Raw genomic sequence first — 7,500 nt, forward strand, 5'->3', positions numbered from 1 at the left:
TTTCTATTTGTCAATGATCTTTCATGTTCTACAACAGGGATGTTCCTTTCAAATATTCTATTTGTCAATGGTCTTTAATGTTCTGCAACAGGGTTGTTCCTTTCAAACATTTTATTTCTATTTGTCAATGATCTTCAATGGTCTACAACAGGGTTGGTCCTTTCAAATATTCTATTTCTATTTGTCAATGATCTTTCATGTTCTACAACAGGGATGTTCCTTTCAAATATTCTATTTGTCAATGGTCTTTAATGTTCTACAACAGGGTTGTTCCTTTCAAATATTCTATTTGTCAATGATCTTTAATGGTCTTTTTGTTACGAAAGGGTAGACCAGAGACAAAGGATGCCTTTTTAGTTAATCAGGGGAAGTGGAAATAAGCGAGTATGCTATTTTACACCCTGCCCTCAAGACAAACAGAAAATAAAATCACCACACACACGAAAAATAATGCTTAAGTAAGAGAGAATAAGTGCGGAGAGTTACTGTCACGAAGATGAAATGTGGAGTGTTGGTCAAGTGGTAACGCGCCCACCTAGGAATCGAGAGAATTTGAACGCACGGGAACCCCATACTCGACGGGCGCGATAGCTGAATGGTTAAAGCGTTGGACTTTCAATCTGAAGTTCCCGGGTTCGAATCACAGTGACGCCGCCTGATGGGTAAATGGTGGATATTTTTACAATCTCCCAGGTCAACATATGTGCAGACCTGCCATTGCCTGAATCCCCTTCGTGTGTATACGCAAACAGAACATCAAATACGCACGTTAAAGATCCTGTCATCCATATCAGCATTCGGTGGGTTATAGAAACAACAACATACCCAGCAAACACACCCGAAAGCGGAGTATGGTTGCATACATACGCACGTTAAAGATCCTGTAATCCATATCAGCGTTCGGTGTGTTATGGAAACAAGAACATACCCAGCATGCGTCCACCCGAAAGCGGAGTATGGCTGCTTACATGGCGGGTTAAAAACGGTCATACACGTAAAAGCCCACTCGCGTATATACGAGTGAACGTGGGAGTTGCAGCCCACGAACGCAGAATAAGAAGAAGAAGAAGAAGAAGAATCCCATACTCTCCAGTCTTTCTCCCTCTTCACTAGACCTTGAGTAGTGGTCTGGAAGCCAGTCATTCGAATGAGACAATAAACCGAGGTCCTGTGTGTACCATGCACTTTACGCACGCAAAAGGACCCACGGCAACAAATGGGTTGTCACTGTCAAAATTCTGTAGAAAAAAACATCGACTTTGATAGGAAAAACAAAATTCAACACACTTGCAGGCAGACACAAAGGGTGGCGCTGCACTGTGGCGACGCGCTCTCCCTGGAGATAGCAGCCTGAATTTTACTCAGAGATATCTGCTGTGACGAACGAGTAATACAATACAATATAGTCCAGAGCAAGACAATATCATACGATACAATACAACACAAAACAATACAATATGTTACAACGCAAAGCAATACAATGCAATACAACACAACACAATGCAATACAACACATTACAATACAACACAATACAGTACAATACAATACAATAGAGCACAACACAACACAGTACAATACATGGTATGATAAATGATACAATAAGGACGACTTACAATCGGCGACCATACGCTTGTTTCCGGCCGCAGCCAGCGGCAGCAGAACCAGCATCAAGCAGATGACCTTCATGGTGATAGAGGTCTGAAAGCAGATGATTATATATATGTATATATATATATATATATATATATATATATGTATAGTGAGAGAGGAGAGACAGACAGACAGACAGAGAAGGAGAGAGAGATCCCTTCAGGAAGGAATGAGACTGTTCCGAAAATTTGGAATACGTGTCATATTGATATGTTTTCCTTCTCTCTCTCTCTCTCCCTCCCCCCCCCCTCTCTCTCTCTCTCTCTCTCTCTCTCTCTCTCTCTCTCTCTCTATATATATATATATATATATATATATACGAATCTCTCTCTCTTTGTGTTTTGTGTTGTTTTTTTCTTGTTTGGTAACATTCAGATCTGCTACAATGTGGATCACTATAAGTAAAAAGGAAAATTAAGAAAACGAGTTAGATATTCGGAGGCAAGAAATTGCAACAAAATTCCACAGCAATTGCAAAAACAACATTAAGGACAACATTGAAGAGACAGACAGAGAGAGAGAGAGAGAAACAGACGGACGGACGGACAGACGGACGGACTGACAGATAGTATACTAGACCGGTAACAGAAAAACACCCATCCTTCTAAAAAAAAAATCCAATCTTCATAAAGGCATGGGCTTAAGATGCACGCTGTTTTCTGTTCAATAAGTTTGTGTTTGGTCTTCACGCGATCGTTTTAAAAGTCTGAATACCCCGTGCTTCAAAAAACCTTCAGACATGATAGAAAGATGAAAGTACATGCAACTTGGGGCATGGATAGGAACTGATGTTTACACGTTTATTTTTGTAGCTCTGTGATGAAAACGATAAAATGTAAAAAGAAATAGCAGTGTTATCATACCATTTTCTAAAACTCACATTCAGTGTCATCATCATAACATTCTATATCAAATTAGCAAAACGTGAAAGGCAAACTTTTCTTCATTTTTTCAAAGAAGACAGTTTCTTATACCTGCAGATACACTCTTTCATTTTAGAAACTTTGTTGTGCAATACTCAGAAAAGAAACTGTTCATTGTATCGTCTTTCAAACACACATACAGTTTCTTATCATCTTCGCCAATTTGCTTTTCATAGTAACTCCATGATCATTTCTTTTCCAAAGACGATAATCATGCACAGGGTCTTACATTACATTTCCATTTGATCGCAAAACCAGAACTTGCTATTGCTTGAAAGCATGCCAAACATAAACAGTACAGTAATAAACCGTTTCTACTGTTTAGAAAGTTGAAAGTTAAGCTCATAACAATGCACTTGCATGTTGATGTTTGCCAGGTCTCAAATTTCCCCCGTAAAATACGGTTTTGAATTGCTATATTTGCTGTATTTGAGGAGAATGTGTTTCAGTTTTACACACAAATTTAGGCAAAAAGTCAAAGAAAAAAAGAAGAAGAAAATACACATCCACCAACGAAACACTGAAGTTCGGAATGAAGTTGGCATTTGTGATTACATACAATTGGATCCAGTATGTACAAGTAAAAAATAAACACTGCGTTACAAGCTTCACCACCAGTAGAACTCACCTTGGCCAGTGGATGAAGAATATCGCTCACACTGGTCAAGCTTCGCTTTAATAGACGTCAGATCACTTGCATAACGGCCCGGATAATCAACCAGGACGGGCAGTCGTGAGGGATCATGGTCACGATTGTTCGTTTCAGGCCAGCGTCCTTGAACTTGGGATGATCCACACAGTTGAGAGATAAGGAGCTTCCGTTTCTGGGTTAAAGTCCTTCGAATAATGGAACGGGGACGTGACCGTAGCATGGTGCCAGGTTTTCAGTACTGCTGTGTGTTCTGGGAGAGACAGAAAAAATATGGAAGCTGAAGAATAATTGATGATGATTAACAACGAAAATGCTGATTTTTGTTCATGCCAGAAAGGGTTAAGATGACAACGAGAGCGTGGTAAAGAGGTTATGTGTCACTACAACTTTGAAAACCGGAAATACTATTCGGATTTGTTCCTTGTCCAATATTTCCGACATATTCTGGTACTTTCGGCGCTTTTAAAATGCTGATAGACGAATTTCAGTCTCATAGCTGGTCTGAAAGACACCAGAAAAGTACGTGCTGACTGGTGTGGATATGATTCTATTCAATTCAAGTTATTCAAAATGCAGTTAGAATCTGCGTGAGAGGGTACATACTGTTTGATATGTCTTTTTTGTTGTCGTTCTGAGTTCGTTAAGTAGTTGTTATTGTCATTCAGATTTTTCTGTCCATCTCTCTCTCTCTCTCTCTCTCTCTCTCTCTATATATATATATATATATATATATATAAATTTTTTTTTTTTTTTTTTTTTTTTTTTTTTTGGTGGGGGGATATATATATATATATATATAATATATAATATATATATATATATATATAATTAGTTACCGTAGGCAGTAACAAAGAGGGCAGTTATGTCTCATTTATTGTATCTGTTACTGTTACCGTTGTTGTTCTTCTTCTTGTCTTCTCATTTTATCTTGTTTTGTTATACTTCTTTAGTCTTTTTTAAAAATTGTTCTTCTTTTCTTTCTTTCTTTTCTTTTTTGTTCTATTTTACATGCATGCATAAATTCAATAATTTCGTTCTATCATGATCGTGACAAATGCCCAAGTAATATCGATGATGGTGGTAGTCACTGTAGTATGTCGCTCTTGCCATACGTAGATTTCACAGACAGTAACAATACTGTACTTTTTAAAGACTGGGATGTTTCTGGTACTTGTATACTGATGACATTTCTCTCTCTGTCTCTCTCTGTCTGCGACTCACTTTCCTATCCATCTGTAAATCTTAATGTGTGTGTGTGTGTGTGTGTGTGTGTGTGTGTGTGTGTGTGTGTGTGTGTCTTGGGGGGTGGGGGTGGAGGTTCTTCAGTATGGATGTCCTTCTGCATGAAGACCTTTTCCCTTCATCTATGTGTGTGCTATTTGTGATAGATTTAGATTAGCAAGGACAGATTGAAAGAATAAGCTATGCCTAAAATTTTAATCCTTGAATGAAAACTTTTTGAGTTCCGAGTTCTGAGTTCTGAGTTCTCTGTGTCTCTGTCTGTCTGTCTCTCTGGGTGTGTTAACCTCTGGTGATATGGGCCAAAAGCCTAATCAATAGATATGTCAGTGTTAGTGTTTGTTTGTTTGTTTGTTTTTTTGTTGTTTTTTTTTATCCCTTTCTTCATTTCTTTAGCTTCCAAGAATTAATATGTCCGTGTCCATGCGTGTCATTTGTTTCAATATGCTATAACGTGTTTGTTTTCTTCGCTTTTTCTCATGAGCAGGTGCTGCTTTTCAAAATGAATGTTTTCACGCAAATCCCCACCCATGCCACCGCTATTGGCACGACAGAAAAAGCCTCGTCAATAAACAATACAGAGTTCAATGTTATGTCCGTCTGTTTCATCATCAACAAATGATGGCTGGGATGTCACTTCATCGCGAACCATCAGACATCAATCGCGTTCATTCAACACTTATGATGATGCCCCGTCTCATGTGTGTCTTATCAGCAAGGGTCGTCGACAAGCTTTAATCATATGGTGTTATTTTCATTCAAACTCCCCCTCCGCCCCCTGTCCCCACCCTCTCTCTCTCTCTCTCCCCTTCTATCCCTCTCTCCTTCTGTCTTCCACCCACCTTTTCTCTTCGTTTTTGTAGGTCAGTGTCCCCTCACGAAGTTACAAACTTCGTCACGACTATATTTTCTTTGACCTTGAAACCGGTCGTGCATGGCGAAGACTCAATATCGGCTGACGTCACTTCTGGACATAATCTTTCGTTTCGGTCAAACGAAACAACGTGCAGACTGGGTCATGAACGACTGTGAAATTGTGAGGCCAAAGTAAACAGACAAACTGACAGACAGACAGACAGACAGACAGAAACACACACACAAGCGCGCGCGCGAGCGTGCACGCACACGCACATAGACAGAACTTTTTTTTTCTGTTAGCGTCTGAATGTGCCATCCAAAGCTATCACAAAACGTTTGGGTGTGGTCAGGAAAAGACAGACTGAGACTGAAGTAGAGATTCAGACAGACAGAGACTGAAGCACACAAACACACACACACACACACACACACACACACACACACACACACACACACACACACACACACACACACACACACACACACACACACACACACACACTACTCTGTTAACGTACAGCCGAATCTGCTTTGTAACGTGTCAACAGAGCTTTCGGTGACGTTTCGCAAGCACTGAAAATGCACAGAAAATGTAAATTCTGCACCTTTTCTGTAAAGGTCTGTACAGTCTGGTTTTGAAATGGAGACAATATTTTGTTCTGGCACTTGAAAAAAAGTGCTTCACTCAAAAGTGCCAGCAAGAGCAGACTTTCCAACAGCCGAAACGTTTTCAGATAATATTTTAACAAAGTATGAAGAAACGAAAATAACGATATAGACAGCCACTACCTTCTTGACATCGTAAATGCTAACTGAAAACTTCTAACTACTAGGTTTGAAGTTCTACTTAAGGAAACGGTAAGTGATCTCGGGGAAAAAAAACCCACTCTCCAAGTAATGTTTGTTTTTCTTTCAGTGATGGACAGTAAGTACGAGAAAAGTGTTAAAGAAACATCATCATCATGAGGAATTGAACCCGACAGACTGAGAACAGCCTAAGGAGAAGTGACAGTCAGTATTACTGTCAGAATATAATTTATGTCTTGACCTTTTTTCTTCCTAAAACGGTAAAATTAGGAAGCATAATTAAGTTTTAGTAGACAGCCGCCATGGCGAAGAGGTAAGCTTAGCATCTGTCACAGTTGATCTTTCACCGTGGCTTTTGATATTCCACTGACAGTGTGACATCCAACTTAATAACGCAGTCACTTTAAAACTGCAATATATGTCTACAATAGTAGAGATATCCCCATTCTTTCTGTATCCCACCCCCACACATCCCTCTTTCCCCCCACGCCTATCCCACCACCTGAGTCCCGAAAGGGCCCCGTACCCTCAACCCCCCTGCCCCTGTTCCCCTACCGTCCTCATTTCAAAGGAGACATGAGGATAGAGGGAACATCTGTTTGGAAGAAAAAAACATGTCAGAGTAGATAATATTTACCTCGCACAACCCACTTCCTCTTCCTGATGTCGCTGTTGCAAATTTAAATTCGCACGTTAAACATCTTCTCATACACATAAGATTTCCACTGGCTTATAGAACAGAACAGAATAGAATAGAATATGTCTTTATTACCAAGTGTACTGGGATCACAAGGAATATTGGTGGGATGGGGGTGGGGGGGTGGGGGTGGTGGTGATAGTACATAAAAGGTACACACATAAATCGAAAATCATACACAAACACAGATACAGTAGAATTTAAGACACACACAAGAACTTGCACACACACACACACACACACACACACACACACACACACACACACACACACACACACACACACACACACACACATTTAAACATAAGCTGCATATCACATGTGGATGGGGCTGATGACTAGATCGTCAGGTAAGTGATTGTTGATTGCACAACTCTCTACTCATACTGGATTTGTTCTCGAGACAGGGCATTGACTGCTATGGGGGAAAAAGCTATTGGCGAAGCGATCGGTTTTCGTCTTTATACTTCTGTACCGTCGACCAGAGGGGAGCATCTCGAAAATCCCAAAAGCTGTGATTCGTCCTGGCTGAATGATTTTGCTTTTTTGAGTAGCCGCTTATAATATATGTCGTCTAGAGAAGGTAGATCAGCAATCCTGGTGGCAGTTTTTACGATTCTGCTCAGGACTGCGACTTCTGCCTTGGAAATGTTTCCGTACCAAACAGTAACAG

The sequence above is a fragment of the Babylonia areolata genome, chromosome 2 (assembly GCF_041734735.1).
Source record: "Babylonia areolata isolate BAREFJ2019XMU chromosome 2, ASM4173473v1, whole genome shotgun sequence".
Lineage (NCBI taxonomy): Eukaryota > Metazoa > Mollusca > Gastropoda > Neogastropoda > Buccinidae > Babylonia > Babylonia areolata.